Below are 21,730 nucleotides of genomic sequence, written 5' to 3'. Positions count from 1 at the left end.
ATAATTTGAAAGATCATGTACTATTACTAAGATAGTGCTGTCAAAGAGGAACAAAAATGAACACTGTATTCACCCACTGACATCTCCCCTTCCCCCAAAATAAACAATGTAATTCAGTGCTAGAATCAGAATCTGCATAATAAATGAGAAAGGATATTAAACTCAATGATGTTATTCTGCCCACTGTTTGAAAAAAGCATGCATGCAATCTATAAACTTCTTTCTAAATAATTCGCCCTTCATGATTCTAGTTGATATGAAATATTTTTAATTAAATGCATAGGGAAAATGTTTGGAAAGTTTCCTTAATATTGTCTGCATAACTGTGCAGCTAAAAGAGAAAACTAAAAGTCTAATAATTTGCACTTTAGGGCCAAACATACTTAACTCTTGGTTGTCATGTTATTAAAACCATGATGATGACATAGTTTTAATAACATTGAAAGCCCCAAATTCCTGATGTAAAATGACTGAAAAATTTAGGCTGGAAGGAAAAGGGTTTGTTTGCAACTGACATTGGACATTGGAGTGAAGTAGACTCCCACTGATAACAGCACATGGTGAAAAAATAACTAATTGTTTGTTTTAATGCAGAATCATAGAAGTTGAAAAAAAATTTTTCTCATAGTTTTAACATATGAATCCTAGAATGGAATCAAAATAATTCGTTAATATTTTAATAGTTTGTATTCTAAAACAACAAAAGGGATACATTTGAAATATCTCCAAAACTCTAACTATTAAAGGTAACCATGAGTACTAGTAACATCAGGAATCTTATGGGAAGCTTTTCTTATATTGCTTTATGCAGAAGGAGTTAAATTGAAATTCAAATATGAATGTTAAAAAAAAATCCAACCATCACACAATCATCATATATTTTTTTCCTTGAACCAAGAGACTAGGTAATTATCTATCCATGCTAATGACTGTATAAGAGAATTCTAAGAGCATTCTTTTGAATTAGAATAACCAACATGATCTAGTTGTCTATATCTTCATATATTTTTTGAGAATTATGTATGAGTAATGATGACAAACACTTCTTAAGGATAATGGAAAACAAGCATTCTGCAATAACTTAAAAAATGCAGGTGCTAAACAAATAATTTTTAATTAATAATAATTTAATTAATAATAATTAATTAATAAGTAATGGTGCTAAACAAATAATTATCATTCAATTATTAATTTTCAGTCAATGTAGTAATTTACACATGCATGTATTCAGTGGCGAATGTCAAATCACTAAAAGAGGTAGTTCAAAGGTATAATTCTGGAAGAAAGATTTTAAAAAATAAAATCTTTCTGTCCATTTAGAAGTTATTTGCCTCAGTTGGACCATGTTTCTTATATCTCTTTTTATGAATAAAAAATCTCATATATTTATCTTTTCTTATAGTTAGATTGTGACTTTTTGAAAACAGATTTCATGCTGCTATTTGTATTCATACAAATGAATATATCTCAAGAACCTGGGACAGTTTCTGAGGGGGGGGGAAGATTACATTAAATATTTACATCTTATTAAGAAAACTAATATATGATACTAATGGGTGTATTTCTTTTTTTTAATTTTTTAATGTTTATTTATTATTGAGAGACAGAGAGACACAGAGCGTGAGCAGGGGAGGGGTAGAGAGAGGGGGAGACATAGAATCTGAAGTAGGCTCCAGTCTCTGAGCTGTCAGCACAGAGCCTGACGCGGGGCTCAAACTCACAAATTGCGAGATCATGACCTGAGCCGAAGTTGGTCGCTTAACCAACTGAGACACTCAGGCGCTCCTAATGGGTATATTTCTAAAATTGCTGGTAGTATAAAAGGCTATGATATTAAACAGTGGTTTTTTAAAGTGTTTATTTATGTATTTTGAGACAGAGAGAGAAAGAGCAGGGGAGGGACAGAGAAAGGGAGTGAGAGAATCCCAAATAGGCTCTGTGGTGACAGACGTGGGGCTCAATCCCAGGAACCCATGAGATCATGACCTGAGATGAAATCAAGAGTCAGATGTTTAACCGACTGTGCCACCCAGTCCCCCACAAACAGTGATTTTGTTTTTTAAAGGAAGCCATTCTTTGTCATCCATGTACCCACCAATTTGCCTACCTTTCCTTGTCTCATTTAAGGAGTTGAAGAAAGATAATTTTTTACAAATGATTTATAAATTCCATGTTTATATTGTATGAAATTTTGCATGCAGTCAATATAGAGTTTTTCTCTATAAAATAATCTAAGACATGCATATATCAATAGCAACAACAAAAGTATTTGTAAGTGCCTAAAAATGTGCCAAGTACTTTGCTAGGTAATTGAGGATCACAAAGGAAAAAGGGAAACGGTATCTGCACTCAGGGAACATCCGCTCTCACGGGCCAAATGTGACCACCAGTCGCTTATTTACATGATAATTTCAAACATTTGAGGATGTGACAATGATGCCACCATAATCATGAATATTATTAAAATTTCCTTATGCATTCATATGCATTACATATTTAAAACTTTAAAATATTTAATCATTTCTTATACAGTTACATTTTAGTCCCATTCCATAATGAGAATTACAAGTTTACACTATTTAAAAATGTAAGCTTCCACCATTTTCTAATTATAAGAACACAAACAAAGACTAAATTTTCTTACTTTATTTTCAGGATAAGAAAATATACATTATTACTGCCTCATAACTCAGAAGTGACAGGATCATTTTTCAAGAAGAATTCATTTAAATATAAGGATGGGATGATATCTTCAACACTAAAGAAACACTTAGGTAGGAAAAGGAAATCCAAAAGATAATGTTCATTATAGTGTTATTAGTCTTGCTTCTATATGCAAAACAACACCACATCTTTGGAGCGCCTGGGTGGCTCATTCAGTTGAGCCACCGACTTTGGCTCAGGTCATGATCTCATGGTTCACGACTTTGAGCCCCTCATGGGGCTCTGTGCTGACAGCTCAGAGCCTGGAGCTTGCTTTGGATTCTGTGTCTCCCTCTTTCTCTACCTCTTCCCCTTTCGTGCTCTGTTCCTCTCTCTCTCTCAAATATAAATAAACTTAAAAAAAAAAAAAAGAATACCACATCTTTGAGTGATCTCCACAGGAAAGGAATATATACTTCTCTTTTATTGGATGTGACTAACAGAATAATATAATAAAGATGTACCTTATCATATTAAATTAATTACATCTATGTTGCATGAAACTCCTTAAAATTTCAGTGGAAAAGTAAAGTCACTGCTTACCAAAATAGGAAAGAATAGAATGGTGAAGACAGAAAAGTTAATTTCAAGCTTCAAAGAAGATATTATAGGTAATGGAGGTTAAAATAAAATTGAGACTATAAAAGCAATTAAGAATGTCCCTTTAAGGAGCAATGCATGAGAGATTGTGATAGCCTCAAATTGTTCATATTTGCATAGAAAAGGTCACAAGATATCATTAGATTGTTAACACTGAGTAGGAGACTTCCTTAGAAAAAGAGAATCAGATGCATATTCCATTACAGGACATCAGATCTCTTTAGAAATATAATACACTACGATGGTATTATGTAATTTTCATATTTTTCCTCAGACAAAGACACTTTTGCTTAGTTTTCATAGATATTTTTCTGCCTAGAAAACCCTTGATCAGAACTCTCTAATCCTCAGTATGATCACTCACATTTATCCTAAATCCCTAGGTGTCCTTATATAAACCATGAAACAGTATAATTCAGTTACAACAGTGTTGGTTTTATATTGTATTGCAGCATATTACAAAACGTGAATAGAGAATCAAATAAGCAGTAGGGCCTATCACTGCGTATTTTTCATTACAACCCTTTGTACAATGTGACAGGTTTGAAATACTATGCCAAACAGAAAAGACATTCTGATAGCATATATTGTTGTTTCTTCATTCTCAAAGAAACGTAAAAGAATTTGCTAATTGAAAAAAAAATGAGCCTCTAGATGTTCTGAAACTTTAAAGAACTCTATGTCAGTTTACGGAGACACTAGTCAAAGAGTTTGCCCATTGCTGTCCTTATTAAAGTTAATGATGTTTGACCCAGTCTATTGACATTTACTTGACCAAAGACACATACAGTTGTTAACTATAATACCTGTGCGGAAATAGTATTCTTCTGCTGAGGTCATATGTCATGAGAGTAAATAAAATTGCATGTTGAATGTCAGGAAGAGCATCTGCTTGGAGTACATCAAGCAAAAACAGATGTTGCTAAATCAAATAACTATCAATCTTACGCTCATAATGCCTTTTTTGGGTGCTCACATTCAAAGTATAGCCTCAAATGGACAAGGAACATATATCATGTAATCTGGAATACCAATGTCAAGTGAAGCATCAATTGGTTAGAATTCAGCTAACAATAAATGCCAAAAAGTTTGTTCTGCTTTTTATGTAGGCAAAAATGCCAAATAGCAATAGAAAAAGCTTTTTTATGAGATAATTCATCATATTATGAATACTACACTATGTTTTAGTTTGGTTTTTACGTTTTTTGTTTGTTTTGATACAAGCACTTATAATTGTATCTTTCACTGTTATGATGTTTTATTAGAATATTTACTGCAATGGATTCTGATATATGGCATAGTTAACAGTCAGCAAAGATTAAATTATATTTCCAATTCTGCAGCTAAAGAGAAAACTACATAATGGATTTTAAAAATATATTTTGTCAACAGAAGTTTAAAACTGAAATGTTTTCTGTTTAAGATTTATTTAACCAACCACATAACCTTTTTCCAACATACGGAAAAATTGGTCAAAGTATTTTGAAATCACAGAGTAGCTTTTATATGTCTACTTCTATAAAATTATATTTCATTATCATTATAGACAGTGGTCACAGTGACAAAAATTTTGAACTTTTTCTCTTAACAGGCACATTTTGATAGGAAGGAAGGTAATTTTCAGAGTTAAATGTGTGATTTCAAATTTAACTGTGATACTCAGTGAAACAGACATTGCTAAACCTTCCCAGACACCACTGTAAAATGTTTAGAGTTTCTTATACATAATTACATCATAGACATTTATCCTTGCTAACAGAAAGAGGACTCAAATTAGTTCCTAATTAAAACAAAAAGTACCTCTTTTAACAAAGCATCCCAGTGACTCACATGAAAGAAAAAGCAAAGGAAGATTAAAAATAGGGAGGGGGAGTAAATCTATAGTCAAATAAGCCTTCTCTCTTCTCAATCTACTGTTATAGAGGATTAATTGTGTCAAAGTCATATTAGTATAATGTTTTTGTTTAAAATCAGTATCAAATGATTACATTTAGAAATATAAACCATATCTCTGTATGATTACTAAAAAGATGAAAGTAAAATTTAGCCTTTCTACTTACATTCAAGTGTTCCTTTGTAGGAAGGAGAACACCCTTGCTGTATCAACTAAAACATTATTTACCTTCAAACCATTATAATGAACAATGATGGCTCTTCTTTTAATTAAAAGTACTTTGTCCTTTTCTGAGATAATGAGCCTTCACCTCCCCTTCCAGTGTTGCCAAGTTTAAAAGTACTACATTCTAAAGCCATGTACGTTCCTGAACCATCAATTTGTTGTCTGTTCCAAAAAGAACTAAATTTGATTATGCATGCCTAAAATTGCCTATACATGCTATGTTCCTACTAATTTGAATTCTTCTGGCATTCAGTGCAAAAGTTAAAGAAGCAAGCTATAGTGGAAGGAATTATAAGCATACTTTTATCTAATTTTGAAATTAAAAAATATTGGGAATGGAAGAAACATTACCTATACTATATTAACTTAAATATTACTGCACTTCTGGAAAGTGTTAGAACTTATATTCCCTTGTAACCATGATTAAATTTGGCTCTTTCAGTTGTGAAAAGCAAAACAGCATATTTAACTATGATTTGATTATAGAAAAAGCGATAGTATAAATTTTACAGATGATAGCATATATCTCCTAGAAAAATGATCAACTGATTTTTCAGAGATATTTATTTCATATGTTGATAATTTTCAGAATGATAAATAATATTGATTATTATTACTGTATATTTCCTAATTATGTGTGATGTTTAAAAAAACTATATCCTTTAAAAACATGTACAACAAATCTCTTCTAGTATTTGAAATTCACTTCTTTAATATATTTCAATTTCTCTTTAATCCAATATGTGTTGCAAATATATTAATTTGCATATTGACAACAAAATTGTTTTGCATTTAAAATCTACTCTAATTTGCATTATTCACTTTAAAGTGAGAAATGCCCTAATAACATTAGAAGTTAATAAATGGTTTTAATATTCCACATGATACACAATTTCAAATATTGCAAGCTTATGATATTGATATCAAAACATAACACACAAACAAACTGAACATTTAGATTTTCTCTAGGTTTTTTCAACCTTTAGTTTCAAAAACAAACTTGATTTTAACCAATTTTGTCCAAACTTTATATTTACATACTGATTATTGCTATGAAATGTAATTAAGCCATTTTTTCTTGTTTTACCTTGATGCAGTCTGATTACACCTGGAATGATTAATGTGCTTACCTAAAACAGAAAGAAACAAAACATGTTGTTAGTTTTAAAGGAATATTTTTTTTTTCTGAAATTTGCTGTGGAGAAAATAAGACCTGACAGATAAACAATCACAACTCTCATTCCAACTGGTATTTTCCTTTGCACCCTAGAGATCTTTATAGTTGTGACAAAATCAAGTGGAATAAGTTGTTTCCAAAGCTGCGTAGGCAAAAGAGCCTTTACAGATGACTTGGTGGCAAGTACATTTTTACTGAGTCGAAGACATCTATTTTTGTCATTTCTTTTCTGCCACCAGCATACAATGAATCAAATAAATATCAACAAAAGGTTTGTGGAATTCTATTACTTCCCCAAACATCTTAGAAACATCCTTACTACAAATGCATCGATTGTAGTTCTACTACGGTAGCGATCATACTGTCCACATTTTGCTGCCCAGGAAATTTCAGAATACAGATCTGTTTTAAATCAGGTTCTGTAACAATGAAATGGAAATAATAAAGTATGCTATGTCTGTAAGTTACATATTATATTTCATGCTATGTGTTATAAACGTAATACGTATCATATGTCTATGAATTATAAGCAAATTGTAAGTCTATGGTAAGACTAGAAATTTACTTCTTTGTGCTTTCTATTAGTAAACTTAGAGGTAAAGCTAAATAAACAGTTGAAGTCTTTTAAATCAAAGCATCTGTGATCCCTAAAGGTTGACATTTTCCTATCTTTCCACCTATCTCCAATTTGAGAAAGGTGCCCAATTCTGTGGGGCACTTTGGTCCCTTCCTATGGAAGTGTGGTTTTAAGCAGAGGTAGTTCATATCTGAGGTCAGACATTCCAAAGATTTCATGTGTGAAATATCAGTATATTATCTTATTTGGGATTATAAACTAAAAAGACACATTTAAAACTCTAATATTATTAAATTTGTAAAATGATTGTTTATTCTTGTATATTCCTGTGTTTTATATTGTATGATTTATATAAGGGGTTATGAACCATCATTGGATTTTTTATTTCTGTGTATTATTTTTCTAATGCTATAAGGTCAGAAATCATATTTGCTTATGACTCTAAAATCTAGCACAGTGTTAGATATATAGTATTAGCCACATGTTTTTTTTTTTAATTTTTTTTTAAACGTTTATTTATTTTTGGGATAGAGAGAGACAGAGCATGAACGGGAGAGGGGCAGAGAGAGAGGGAGACACAGAATCTGAAACAGGCTCCAGGCTCTGAGCCATCAGCCCAGAGCCCGACGCAGGTCTCGAACTCACGGACCGCGAGATCGTGACCTGGCTGAAGTCGGACGCTTAACCAACTGCGCCACCCAGGCGCCCCTAGCCACATATGTTTTTTTATAGAATTAACAGATGAAAGAATAATTTAGCTAATAACATAGAGAATCTAAAAACTGGAAATTAAGTTATTGTCCAATAAAATCCAAGATAATTGAGTACTAAATAGTAAATAAAGGCTGCTTGATTGGTTATTTACCTTCTATTTGGTAAAACTAAAAAAAAACATTGGTACACCTTTTAAAATTAAAACTTTAAAAAAAGCAACAGTGTTTTGTGCTTCAATAAACTGGAATGCCCCATCAATAGGACATTAAGGAGCAATTTTGGGCAATTTAGGCATGTAAAACAATTCTAGGTTGCTATTTGCCAATAAGAATGGAATTCATTTCACATAATGTCTGTTTTGAGAGGTAGAATTTCTATGGGAATATGCTGATTTTCCAATTAACTTATTTAAGGCAGATTTGCACATTGTAGTTAAGTTGCAGTTTCCTTGGGTGATATTTCTTCAACATGTAAAATGGTGGAGGCATAGGTAGCTTCTTTTGTTTCCTTTGTGTTTATCTCAAAGGGACTACTGAAGAATGCAAAAGAAAAAAAGAATCTTAGATAGAGATACACATAGCTTTTACAAAGTAGATTCATGAAAGGCCTATAATTATTTTCTAGCATGGTTTTGACCAATTACTGTTCCTTTTTTATTTTTCTTAACTTCTCATGAAGTCATTTGTGCTTATAAGTATTTATTTTCTTTGCTCTATTATACATATTTGTGATAATCTGGGCAGTGAGCCCAGGTTGCTTTATTTTTTGTTTATTATTTATAGACTGTCCTAGATTCTTTTGAAAAGGCATAATCTAAATTATTATTACCATAATTATAGAAAGATTGACACTCTGAGATTATAAGAAGATTCTCCATTATTTCATAATAAGCTAAATACTATACATTTTTAGAAGTTATGCATTACATGGACAGAGCATTTTAATTTTAATATTGCCTACATGTCTAGACTATATTCAGGACACAATATAGCTTTAACTGTAACATGCTGTTTTCCAAAATCAGAAGCCTATCCACACACTGGTATCATTTAATTGTCGGTGTATTTATTATTGTCACAAATTCCATAATGTCCCTCTTGAAAATATATGATTATTAAAAAAGCATAACATTTAATGCAGTATAGATTACCTCTGCCCTCATGGATGAATACCACAACTAAATTCATATTATAGAGATGAGATATAACATGTAAAAACTGGAAACAATCGAGGTAACCCGAATCCTTTAAACATGCCATCTAATTGTGTCTCTACCTATTTTTTAAAATGCAGTCACTAGGAAAGCTAAATAGCGTATCAATTTCCAAACCAGACCACAGTAGCTTCAAAGGATATGAATTGCAATGTTGTTTGGACCATGATAGTGATAATGATACTATCAGGCATTATGTTTCCAGGCAGTTATGCTCTACTGCCTGACTCATGCAAACCTGTACCAGTAGTTTAAGGTGATTTCCATTTTCCCTTCTTAGGTTTTTTCTTTTTTATGTTTATGTATTTTTGGGAGGTGGGGAGGAGCAGAGAGAGAGTGGGGGACCAAAGATCCAAAGCAGGCTCTGTGCTGACAGCAGAGAGCCCGATGCAGGGCTTCCAATTCACAAACGGTGAGATCATGACCTGAGCCGAAGTCTGATGCTTCGCTGACAGAGCCACAGAAACTCCACTAAGGTTGTTTGTTTGTTTGTTTGTTTTTAACATACCCCACCTAGTTGCTAGATGCTTGGATATGTAAATATTAGATTGGAAAAAAATTATCTATATTCTAACATGCTAAATGTGAAACACTAACATCTAGACAGGTTGAGTGATTTGCATAGGGTCATACAGATCTTGATTTCCAGGCAACTATCTTTTCACTTTACTTTGGAGATGATTATTCCTTTGACTCTCTTTTAAAAGAGGCTCAGGATGAACTGTGATCTTAGTTTTGTGAGTTTGAGCCCCATGTTGGGCTCTGTGCCTCCAGCAGATTCTCTCTCCCTGGGACTCTCTTTCTTTCTCTCTTTGCCCCTCCCCTGCTCACACTCTCTGTCTCCTCAAATAAATAAATAAATAAACTTTAAAAAATAAAAGAAATAAATCCCTTATAAAAAGAATTAAATATGATTTAAAAGGTTGACCACATACTTTTGACATATATATTCAATGTTAAAATACAAATAATTTGACTTCATTGGACAGTAATTGCTACCCACTCTTTCTGGGAAATGCACAGGTGCACGTGCTCAATATCTTTTTCAGGACAAGGTTCTTCATTTCTCTTTAAAGAACCCACTCTGTTCAGCAACTCTATTGCTGATTTGCTTTCAAGTATTAAAATATCCCAAGTCCTAAACTACTGAACTAAAGCCACTTCTTAAGTTCAAAACAAGGGCAAGGAAGTTTTCATTTTGTATTTACCTGATTCCCACTGAACTTGTAGTCTCAGATAAAGAGATACCAGTCTCCCAGCCTTGTCTGTTCCCATGATTTGATTTTCCCTTTTTAATTCTTTCCATATAAAGCCTTTCCTTTTTCCTCAAATTGGGATCTTTAATGTCACCCCAACTTCTCTCGGGTCATCTTTCCAAGTAAAATCATTTATTTTTAAAGCACATTCTCTGTTTTTGAACAAGGTTTGGTAGTAAACTTCATTATGCACAACAAAACTGACTTTCTCTTCATAGAACACACATTATTTAGAACACAGTGGAAATCAGTATAAATTTCTGTAAAGGGCCATAGTTTGCTAGCCACTGGTACTAGCTATTTTGAAATAAATAATAATACTTAGTTTACCAACTCATGATATTGTGGGTATCAACTGAAATAATACGTCATAAGCAGCAAAAGGATGTGATACAAGAAACAATCGATGCTCATGGAAGTCTGTTTTGGGAACGGCCATGAAGACAGTTCCTGTATTTCACCTCTTTGTACTTCCTAATCTGTATATTGAAGGCAGATAGATGAGATGCTCTCCAAAGATCTTTCGTAATGGAACATAGTAAGAAATGGTAGAAATCATTACTACTGATGAAGAGACACACTACTGTGTAAAAATGAGCAAAAATACATACCTAGGGCAAAATTCAGCAGACATCTATAACTTGGCTTGCAATTTTAATTGAAATTTTAAAAAGTGCTAAAAAATTACAATTGCATATCTGGATGCTGTCATGAGTGTAATATTGGTTATTGGTTAAATTATCCCTAAGAGACACATGTACTTATTGACTGTTTTTTATTTTTTAAAATTTGTTTTTATTTGACGTTTATTTATTTTTGAGACATAGAGCGACAGAGCATGAACGGGGGAGGGTCAGAGAGAGAGGGAGACACAGAATCTGAAACAGGCTCCAGGCTCCGAGCTGTCAGCACAGAGCCCGACGCGGGGCTCGAACTCACAGACTGTGAGATCATGACCTGAGCCGAAGTCGGTCGCCCAACCGACTGAGCAACCCAGGCGCCCCCTTATTGACTGTTTTTGATATATATTTGGGATCATGAGAAGTCATTGATATGTAAAAATCCATAAATGCAATAATACTGAGGAACCCAAAGAATGAAATTCTTTTTTTTTCACCCACTCATTTAAACATCTTGGGAGGCCCTAGAATTATGAAGATAAATATTTTGATTAAGATTCCATTCGTTGAAGGAGAATACTATCTACTGGAGGAACGACACTTGTAAAGTGACAACTCATATGGATTTTAATAGTGTTTCAACATAAAGAATTCTTTATATGAAATATATTATCCACTTTGTTCTGTTTATTTATTTATTTTAGAGAGAGAGCATGAGTCGGAGAGTTAAGTAGGCTTCATGCTCAGTACAGAGCCCAACACAGGCTCAATCCCAAGAATCTGAGCTCATGACCTTAACGAAATCAAGAGTCAGATGTTGAACCAACTGAGCCACCCAGACACCCTACCTTGTTCTGCTTAAAAAGGGTAGATATGGGTCTTTTTTAGAGCAATAAAAAAACTTACAAGTATGACTTAACAGCATGATTCAAATATAAGCTTTGAAAAAAAATCCCCATGGTTACCTTGATATATTTATGTCTACCATAATTAATGTTTGTTATTCTTGTTTTGAATAAGTTATCTGGCAAAGTGTTTTAAGGTAAAGAACTTTAGTGATAGTGTTATCTGTTGTTTGGGTCTCTTGGTTTAAAAACTGTAGGCAATATATTATACTTTTAGCACTAAAAGAATAATTTTACTCTTAATAAAAGCAATGAATTATTGTGCAACAGTTACTGAAACCACACCAACATACATGTAGAAATTTGACAATTAATCTTTCATGAAGCATGTATCAGCTAAAATACATTTAGCATAAGGGCAAAACCATAAAGCCAAAAATGTAGCATAAAGATAAGAATTTTGTCAAATTAAAATACAATCTTTGAAATTCTTTATTCCCCAATTTGTGCTGTGTTCATTTTATATTTCAACATGCACTGCTGCAGTCTGACCTTCTGTTATTGAAAATGATCAGGACTAAAGCTGGAAAGTTAGCCTTGCATATCCTGGTCCTGCTCACACATTCTAAAAAGATGTCAAACTTATTCACATCACTTGGGCTGGTCAAACTTGTTTATATCATTTAGGTCTTCTCTGGATTTGACTTTGCACTGACTTTGAGAGTTACGAGCTAAAGAGCAGCCAAATTAAGCAGAACAAAACAAACAGAATCAAGTGAAAGGAATACGGAAGTCCAAATCTACTTGTTCACATGGCTTATGCTGCTCTTCTCTCCAAACTTCAGACACCTGATGTGCAAAACAACAGGTAGCGGTGAGGGACAAATGCGAGAGGGTCAGTTTACTTCTCGGGTTACTTCTCAAGTGGCTCTAGACCTCTTTACATCTCTGCACTAATGCTAGAAACTTTATAATTATTACAACAAAATTTTGACACTCACCTCAAGTAAAAAAAAACAAAACAATAGAGCAGATTCAACTGTTAAAGAGATGTAAAGGGAATGTAAGAATCAAGGTTGTTTTTTTTTTTTTAAGTTTATTTTGAGAGAGAGAGGACAAGGTGGGGAGAGGCAAAGAGAGAAGGAGACAGAGAATGCGAAGCAGGCTCTGTGCTGACAGCAGAGAGCCTGATGTCGGGCTTCAACTCACAAACAGTGAGATAATGACCTGAGCTAAAGTCAGAGCTTAACTGATTGAGCCACCCAGGCACCCAAGAATTGATGATTTGCTAGAGGAAAGTTGAACTTTAAGTGCAAAGGATGAAATTATGATCTTAAAACACATACACAAATGTACAATAACTAGATAAATAAAAACATCAAAGATGTAGATTTATTTTTTATTTATTTTTTAAAAATAATTTCTACGCCCAACATAGGGCTCAAACTCACAACCTCAGGATCAAGAGTTGGATGCTCTACTGACTGAGTCAGCCAGGAAGCTCTAAAATACCAAAGATTTTAAATTATCATTTGGTGAACGCTAACATATAATTAACTGAAAGAGGATGGAAAATCAGTTACTTCAGTCTTAATGTTTCTAAGACTTACACTCCTGATCAATTAACTAAACTATTTGTCTCTCTGATATTCCTCTCATTGACTGGTAAATAAAAGTTTGTATAAACATAAAATATACCTGTAATATACAAAAATCCCTTGAACAACTTTTATACTGCCCAAGTGTCCTTTTAATTTATTAATTTGTAGTCATTGATATTTCAATATTCTCAAGTCTTATGATATCAAATGTGAAAAATCACCAAATGAAAGAAAAAGTAAAATTTAAAACTGAAATCATTATGATTGCTACTCCATAGCAGAGGTTCTATAACTTGGATATATCCTAATCACCCGTAGAGCTCAAAAAACAAAAACAAAACACATGGTCATTGCCCCACACCAGGTGTTTGGGATTTAATTCTTCTGATTAGAAATTATTCATCTGTATGTTTCAAAAATGCCTTACATGGTTGTAAAAGCAACAGAGATGAGAACCCTCTTCTTAGCATTTTCCTTGTGATATATCAATTTGGTTCATTTGCTGTTGCTGTATTAATCCTTCCTTCTTCTTCTAGTCTACACTAGGATCTTTTACAGCCTTTGCAATCCACAGTAAATGAGTACATTGTGTGATGTGACCCTATGAACATATTTGCCTGTATGAATACATGCATGCATACAGTTAAAATGAAAGTGTCTTAAAGCATTAATCATTAATATATTTGTGTATAATCTATTCTCCATTTTTAAAATATTGGCCATAAATATCTAAACTGCTAATATGACTCACTAATGGGTCACAAACAAGTTTGAAAATTACTGCTCAGTTCTCATTCACATAAAAATACATTCCACATAAAAATAGTACACTTTAAGAAATGAGAGAAATACATGAGAGATGATGTGTGTATAGACTCCAGGACACAATCATTCATTACTTATGTACATAGTATTGCAAAAACTAAGCTTCAATGACTATGTATATTGACCAGGTAGTTGTGAGAGTTTCTTAGCTAGATCACCCTGTGCCAGGCACGATCTGGACATGTTACACTTTTTCTGAAGATCTGCTTAGATAATTGTCACTTGATCTGCTCCCTTATCCAAATAGATGTGAAAAGAAATAAACAAAAATGTTGGCAATCAACAATTATGTGTTCTATTCATGTATCGTATAACAGAAAAATGAAAATAAACTATCCCAGAAATACAATTTCTTCAAAGAAAGAATGATGGCAGCATTATCTAGGATGTGTGACATACACATGAAACAAAGAAAAAAATATATACACAAAACAATGGAAACTAATCTTCTACCATTAATTTCTAAGTAGTGGCAAAAAATCTTAGCTTTTTTTTATGGCCTTTCATGTAAACTTATGAAACCCAGTAGACATATGTACAACCTGTCCTTAAATAGTAACATAAAAATTAATGCAACTATTTGGGAAAAGTCTTTGGTTTCCTGATCATGTTTTCTTTTTTTTCTTTTTTAATTTTTTTAACGTTCATTTATTTTTGAGACAGAGAGAGACAGAGCATGAATGGGGGAGGGTCAGAGAGAGAGGGAGACACAGAATCCGAAACAGGCTCCAGGCTCTGAGCGGTCAGCACAGAGCCCGACACGGGGCTCGAACTCACGGACTGCGAGATCATGACCTGAGCTGAAGTTGGACTCTTAACCGACTGAGCCACCCAGGCGCCCCTCCTGATCATGTTTTCTAATAGCAGCAAGATTATGGAAGTGCAGAAATATTTTGAAATGACTTTTCCTTTAAATAAATAAACTTATTAACAAATGTATTACTCAGTGACTTACATAATATTTTTAGCCATGCACTATTTTCTTAATTTCACTGTTTTTTTCCAATTTCTCATTTTTTCCATATTAAAATATTTGAATCAATAAAAATGTTTCCATTAGGGGTATAGTTAAATACACGTGGCTACTGTATCATCCAAAACTTTGACTGGGAACATGTCTGAGGATATTTTTAAAAGCAGGATAACTTATAGGACTTGTAAAGAAAACATAAAAACAAAAACAAAAAAATGAAAAACTTCTCTGTGATCTATATTCCCTGTCTAAAACTAAAAAGTCACTTAAATACTCAAAAAGAGGTTATATCATGAGGGACTAGAGAAAGTACTTTCTGTTGACATAAACAGTAATTGATAAGGTTTTCTTGAATACTTTCACAGAAATGCTGATGTATTACACTTAGGATTACTAGTTAGCTCTCATTTCCTTTCAACTTTTGCCTCTGGATAAGCTCAACTATTCCCAGGAAGAAACACTGATCAAGTACATTTGTCATGCGAGCAACTATAATAAGGTAATTCATCATAGTCTGTCAGAGTTTTATTCTAGAAAGACTGCTGCATTTTTATCCTTACTTAAAAATCTGCTGTCACTCCTGCTGAAAATTTGGTAGACATTTTGGACATGTTTAAAAGCCCTTCCAAACTGATAGTGGCAGATAATTAAGTTATCAGCTATCAAAGCTTTTTTCTTTTTCTTTTTTCTACAATATGTATGACACCATGAACCCATCTGGCTAGTTTAATCTGACCTGTTCACAGAGCATGATACCTTGTTCCCTTCCCTTTTTCCTCCTTAATAGTAGCCAATGACCAAAGTAATTCACAATGACAAATGAAGCCTTTCTCAAGACTCTAATTGAGCAATTTTGTTTTCCTTTGCAGGACCTGAAATCCACAACACTCTGAACTTCACTCACTAAGGTGGCAAGAAATAGTGGTTACAAGGAAACTAGGTGGATTAAGGGTTTCTGAAGAACAAATAAATATACTGCTTAGGTGTACTACATTATATCTCAATAATATTTCTTGTTATTCAATGCATCTATTCAATTACTGCCTCTATGTGCATCCTTTACTTGAAAGCATTCTCAATGAAGAAGTTTCATTCTGAGGGATGAGCCCTAAAGCCTTGGTTACCTTTCTCTCATTTTCTGTTTCTTTTTAAGACTTCTGCATCATTTAGGATTTAAATGTATGGGTTTTTGTTTTATTAGAATATATCAGTATTTTGCCAATTTTGTCATCCTTGTATACTACCTTACAAGGAGATGTTGTTTAGTTTAAGAAGAGAGGGAACATCATAGATATGTTTTAATTTGCCTTCCCTTTTAATTCATTTACATTATCCTCATGTAATATGCTTTTTCATCATTAATTATCAAACCCAAGAAGACGCTCTCATTTGTACCAAAGCAGTGCCAAAGTAATTAAATATAGGACGCATGTATATACGTTTGTGTGTTTATCTGCTAAATACAAAATAATGTAAATATAAAGGTAAATACATAGAACTATAAGTATATGGTATATTTTGTTTTCCAACAATTTGTAGTTTTTCAAAGTAATAATCAACGTGACTTTGAAAAAAATCATAGGGCTCTACTGCTTTGATAATTCTTTGCTCTCTCACTCAAAAATATTTATCAAGTAACTGTTGTATTCACAGTACTATTTTCATCTCAAGAAAAGCTTGGTAAGCTTCTTTGAAAAATATTAGTTTCCCAACTTACTAGATGATAAAGACATAGGTCAAAGTGATTTACTCTGCATCAGATAGCCAATCACATAGAATGTAAAACGTTACAATTCTGCTAAATTATTTCTTGCATCTCTTAAGGAAGACAAGAGATCTCAAAGTTTGTGAGCAATTGGGCTTTAATATTGATGTTCTACATAAAATTGATATTAAATTATAATAATCATTATATTTTCACAAATCCTCAGTATTTTCTTTGACTACCATAAGGTTTGAGAATAAAAGTTGTTTTTTTTTTTTAAGTACAACTAAACTGAAGTAACAACATAGATATTTCAGAATTTTGTTGGCTGCCAGCTCTCTGAAGTGGCATTTTCTGCTATATCTCTCCAAACCTGTTTAAAATATTCAAAAGCACCTAGTCAAAGATCCCATATAAATGCATAGAATTTAAAAATAAGTGGTATCATTAGTCAAAATTTAGCATTTTAATAAATTTAAATATTTAGTGTTTTAATAACGTGGGTTTGTACAAACATGCATTTTTTTCTTATAAATTTCTTGAAGATTGAGTTGTAAAGACAAAAAGGTTCTATAACATTTGGGGCCAACTAGGTCATTATTCTATCTTTTTTCTACCCTTTGTTATTTTCCCTTTCTGAACTACCTAATACATAGCACATTTCGATATTAAAAGTACTTGGGTGTTCACAATATTTCATTATAATTCTAAGGTCTCAGGAAAAAAAATAATTTTGTCACTTACAATAGTGGCCCACAATTTTCTTATTTCCATAAAACTAGTATAAGCTGACAAAAACCACAGAGAGCCAAAAATGTGTTATCACAATATATCATTCATAAAGCAATTGTAAAGCAAAGTTGAAACTGCTATGAAGTACATTTCGAGGTATTCTTTAGTTTATGAAAATTGAACTGAAATCAGGGAAACGTCTACCCTTCATTTTAACTCCCCAAAGACTTGACTGCAAATCTCTCTTGAAGAAATAAGAGTGTGAGAAATTTAAACGATCAGGTGACAAACACATCCTAAGAATAGGAACTCCTCAAGCCAATTCAAAAATAACATTTCTCCCACGTATAAAAATATGCCTGAAATGGAATTTATTTCTTTAAAACCTATAAGGCAATTATAAGACAAACTATAATTTTATGTATTACTCTGAGAAGAAACTTTATCAATTAAAATACAGTACATCATCTGTCATCAAATGCATCCCAGTTTCAGAGATGGAAAATGTTGTTTCTTTGAATAGATGACCTATAACAGTTTGGCCATGTGATTTTCTTAGAAAAGGAACTCTTTTTGTTTTGTTTTGTTTTAAGTTTATTTATGTTTTTAAATTAATGTTGATTTATTTTTGAGAGAGGGAGAGGCACAGTGTGAATGGGGGAGAGGCAGAGAAAGAAGGAGACACAGAATCTGAAGCAGGCTCCAGGCTCTGAGCTGTCAGCACAAAGCCGGATGCAGGGCTCCAACTAACGAACCACGAGATCATGACCTCAGCTGAAATTGGCCACTCAACCGACTGAGCCACCCAGGTGATCCTAAGTTTATTTATTTTGAGAGAAAGAGAAAGAGAGAGAGAGACAAAGAGCATGCATGAATGAGGGAGGGACAGAGAGGGAGAGAGAGAGAATCTTAAGCAGGCTAGCTACTGTCAGAGTAGAGCCTGATGCAGGGCTCAAACTCACAAACCATGCAAACATGACCTAAGCCGAAAGCAAGAGTCAGATGCCTACCTGAATAAGCCACCCAGGCACCCCTAGAAAAGGAGATCTTAATGACCCCTGATGCCTAAATATTCTGCAGTTTTGCTCTCGAGGGAAAAAAAAAAGTTAAAGCTCTGGATAGTTAGTACAATTTTGTTTACCAAACTTTTCATAAAATTTAGAACAAACTGAATTAGAAAACATAAAGAGGTAAAATAATTTGGGGAGGCAAACTTAAATGTCCTCAATGTCATTATATCTATACCAGCTAATAAATTAAAAGTGGAATCTATAGGCTAAGTAAGTCTTTCTATAATAATATTTCTAAATAATGCTCATAAAGTCTAATGGGCAAACTAAGCAGAGTTCACTCATTATATCAGTTTTTTGAAAGCTTGAACTCTATCTGGCTTTCTGAAAGATTTTACCAGTTCTCCATGTAGACTTTAATTTAAATGACATATTTTGTAAACCCCAGTAAGGACTTCCTCAATGTCAAGAAAAGTGGTCTTCATTTTATAGCTTGCTTACAGGAATCAGTAAAATAATGAAATTTTATTTTTATTTTTATTATTTAAAAAATTTAATTTTAGAGGGCGGGGGAGAGCATGAGTGCAGGAGACGGGCAGAGAGAGACAGAGAAAGAGACAGAGAGAATCTCAAGCAGCCTCTACTCAGTGCAGAGCCTGATTCAGGGCTTGATCTCAAAACCCTGGGGTATCATGACTAAAGCCTAAATCAACATTAGGACATTCAACCGACTGAGACACTCAGGCACCCCAAATGATGAAATTTAAAGAATGATCCACCAACCATGTCCCTGCTACCATAACCATCATGAAAGAATGATGTAAGTACCTTACTTTCTTTTCACAGATGTATCTAAAAAAGCTATGTGAGTCCAGACTAAATAAATACATGAACTTTTTAGAAATATGCTCATATTTAACTAAAATCAGAGTTGATTTTCACATTCAGAGAAGATGAATTTTTATTGCCAAGACTTCCAATGAGACTGCCAGATTTTAAAGTTCAGATAATTTGTGTCTCAAAACAGTAAATCTACCAAGGGAACTTTAGGACAGCTTAACCAGTAGGAGATATTTAAATACTTGACCTCTTTGACATAGACCAAAAATCATGGTGCCTGAAAAACAACACACTGTCAGATTATGAAATTCACCAAAGAAGAATTCAAATTTCCTATGAGAATGCTCCATCATTTGCTCTGATTATTTTGACACTCTGTCCATCACACTGCATCCTTAAGAGAACAACAGTATGTTTTATTGTTGTCATTGTGATTTTTCAAATGTTCCTGTTCCAGCAAGAAATAACAAGAACATTACAAAATTTGGGAGACAACTAAAATGTATATTTATAGAAGTTCTGATTATTTTCAAAATATACTATTGCAGATACTATGAACTCACATATTGGTACTATATATATATATATATATATATATATATATATATATATATATCTCAACACTGTTGCTGTTAGAATAGCATATTTTTCTTAAACATAGTTTATTCTGGCTAGATACATGAAAAATTACGATGGATCAAAACAGTCAAGGTCAATCCTAGCAGCCTTTATCCATTATTACTATTCAACCAATAGACATCATATATTTATGGTAATTTCAAGAATTGCTTGTAAGCCCAAAATAATGTTTCAGATTACTGTTAGTAAAAAATCTCATTAATTTGTCCTAATTGGGTAGCCAATCAAAACAAAATCTGATTTAAAATATTAAAAAATATATATTTGTTTCGCTGTACTTTTGTATATTTTAAGAAAACTAGGTTAACAATATTGCTCAATTGTACTCCTCAGGAAATTTGTTTTAATAAATATGCAAAAGTATCAATCTGTTACTCTTAATGATGTGACTTCTCTGCCTGGGAAGGTCATTGTTATCCAACCACAATCACAGAGTTTGGAGGAAATTTGATATCCATGGGGTGACAAACGCTTCTGCTGATCACTTTCATAGTTCCAGCAATGCACATGGATGCTTTAAAAAATGCTGTTGTCTATTCTTTTATTTTGGTTCTTTAAACTATCAATTGTACTATCTCTGGAAGAAGGTCATTATGTTTAATAAACTTAAAATATGGGCTTTATTTTCAACTCCTGTCAGAGTTAGGACAAATTCTGAATATAGTAAAGTGATAAGACATGGTTTCATACTGGGTAGAATAACATTTTATGGGGCATTTGGGTGGCTCAGTTGGTTAAGTCTCTGACTTTTGATTTCCGCTCAGTTTTGTGAGATTGAGTGTGGGCTCTGCACTGATAGTATGCATGCATTCTCTCTTTCTCTCTCAAAAATAAATAAAATAATGTTAAAAAGAGCATTTTAAAATTAATAAAATCTGGTTTCCTGAATCTAATATACATGGAAAACACTTTAAGTTCTTAATATGTGAAACATTATGAAAATATCAGATATTAAAATTACTTCTTTTAAAGTGATATACTGAACTCTAAAAAAAAACCTCAGTATGGCTGCCTGGGTGGTTTAGTCTATTAAACTTTCGATTCTTGATCTTGGCTGAGGTCATGATCTCACAGTTAGTGAGATTGAAACCCTACTTTGGGCTCTGTGCTGACAACATGGATTCTGCTTGGGATTCTCTCTCTCCCTTTCTCTCTACCCCTCCCCCAATTGTGCTCTCTCATTCTCTCTCTGTCTCTGTCTCTCAAAATTAAAAAAAAAATCAATAAAACTGAGAAAAATATATATAGTCAATGATAGATACAGACAGCAAATGTAATAAAGAACTTACATATTTCAACACCAAACCAAGAAAAAATGGGATTGAAAAACGGGCAGAGGAAGTGAATAGACATTTTCCTTATTTGTTTGTTTGTTTATTTAATTTTTAAGTAAGTTCTACACTCAATAAGGGGTTTGAACTCATGACCCCTAGATCAGGAGTTGTATGCCCTACTGACTGAATAGCATCCTCTGAGCAGACACTTTTCTAAAGACATGCAGATGGCCAACAGATACATGAAAAGATGCTCAACATCACTAATCATCAGCTTTTCTCTGTAAAGCACATCACAACCTCCTTG

The 21,730-nt window shown here is 33.1% G+C and overlaps 1 protein-coding gene across 1 annotated transcript in view; it reads right to left on the bottom strand.

Moving 5' to 3' along the window:
- Window positions 1-3,037: 3,037 nt before the first annotated feature.
- LOC128315375 (uncharacterized) overlaps window positions 3,038-21,730 on the bottom strand; it is a 520,211-nt gene continuing 501,518 nt past the window's right edge. Inside the window, exon 3 of the mRNA XM_053221890.1 lies at window positions 3,038-6,552. The gene's annotated coding sequence lies outside the window, so the exon portion shown is untranslated. The remainder of the gene's footprint in view (window positions 6,553-21,730) is intronic.

The sequence above is a fragment of the Acinonyx jubatus genome, chromosome C2 (assembly GCF_027475565.1).
Source record: "Acinonyx jubatus isolate Ajub_Pintada_27869175 chromosome C2, VMU_Ajub_asm_v1.0, whole genome shotgun sequence".
Lineage (NCBI taxonomy): Eukaryota > Metazoa > Chordata > Mammalia > Carnivora > Felidae > Acinonyx > Acinonyx jubatus.
This window is presented reverse-complemented; position numbering and strand designations above follow the sequence as displayed.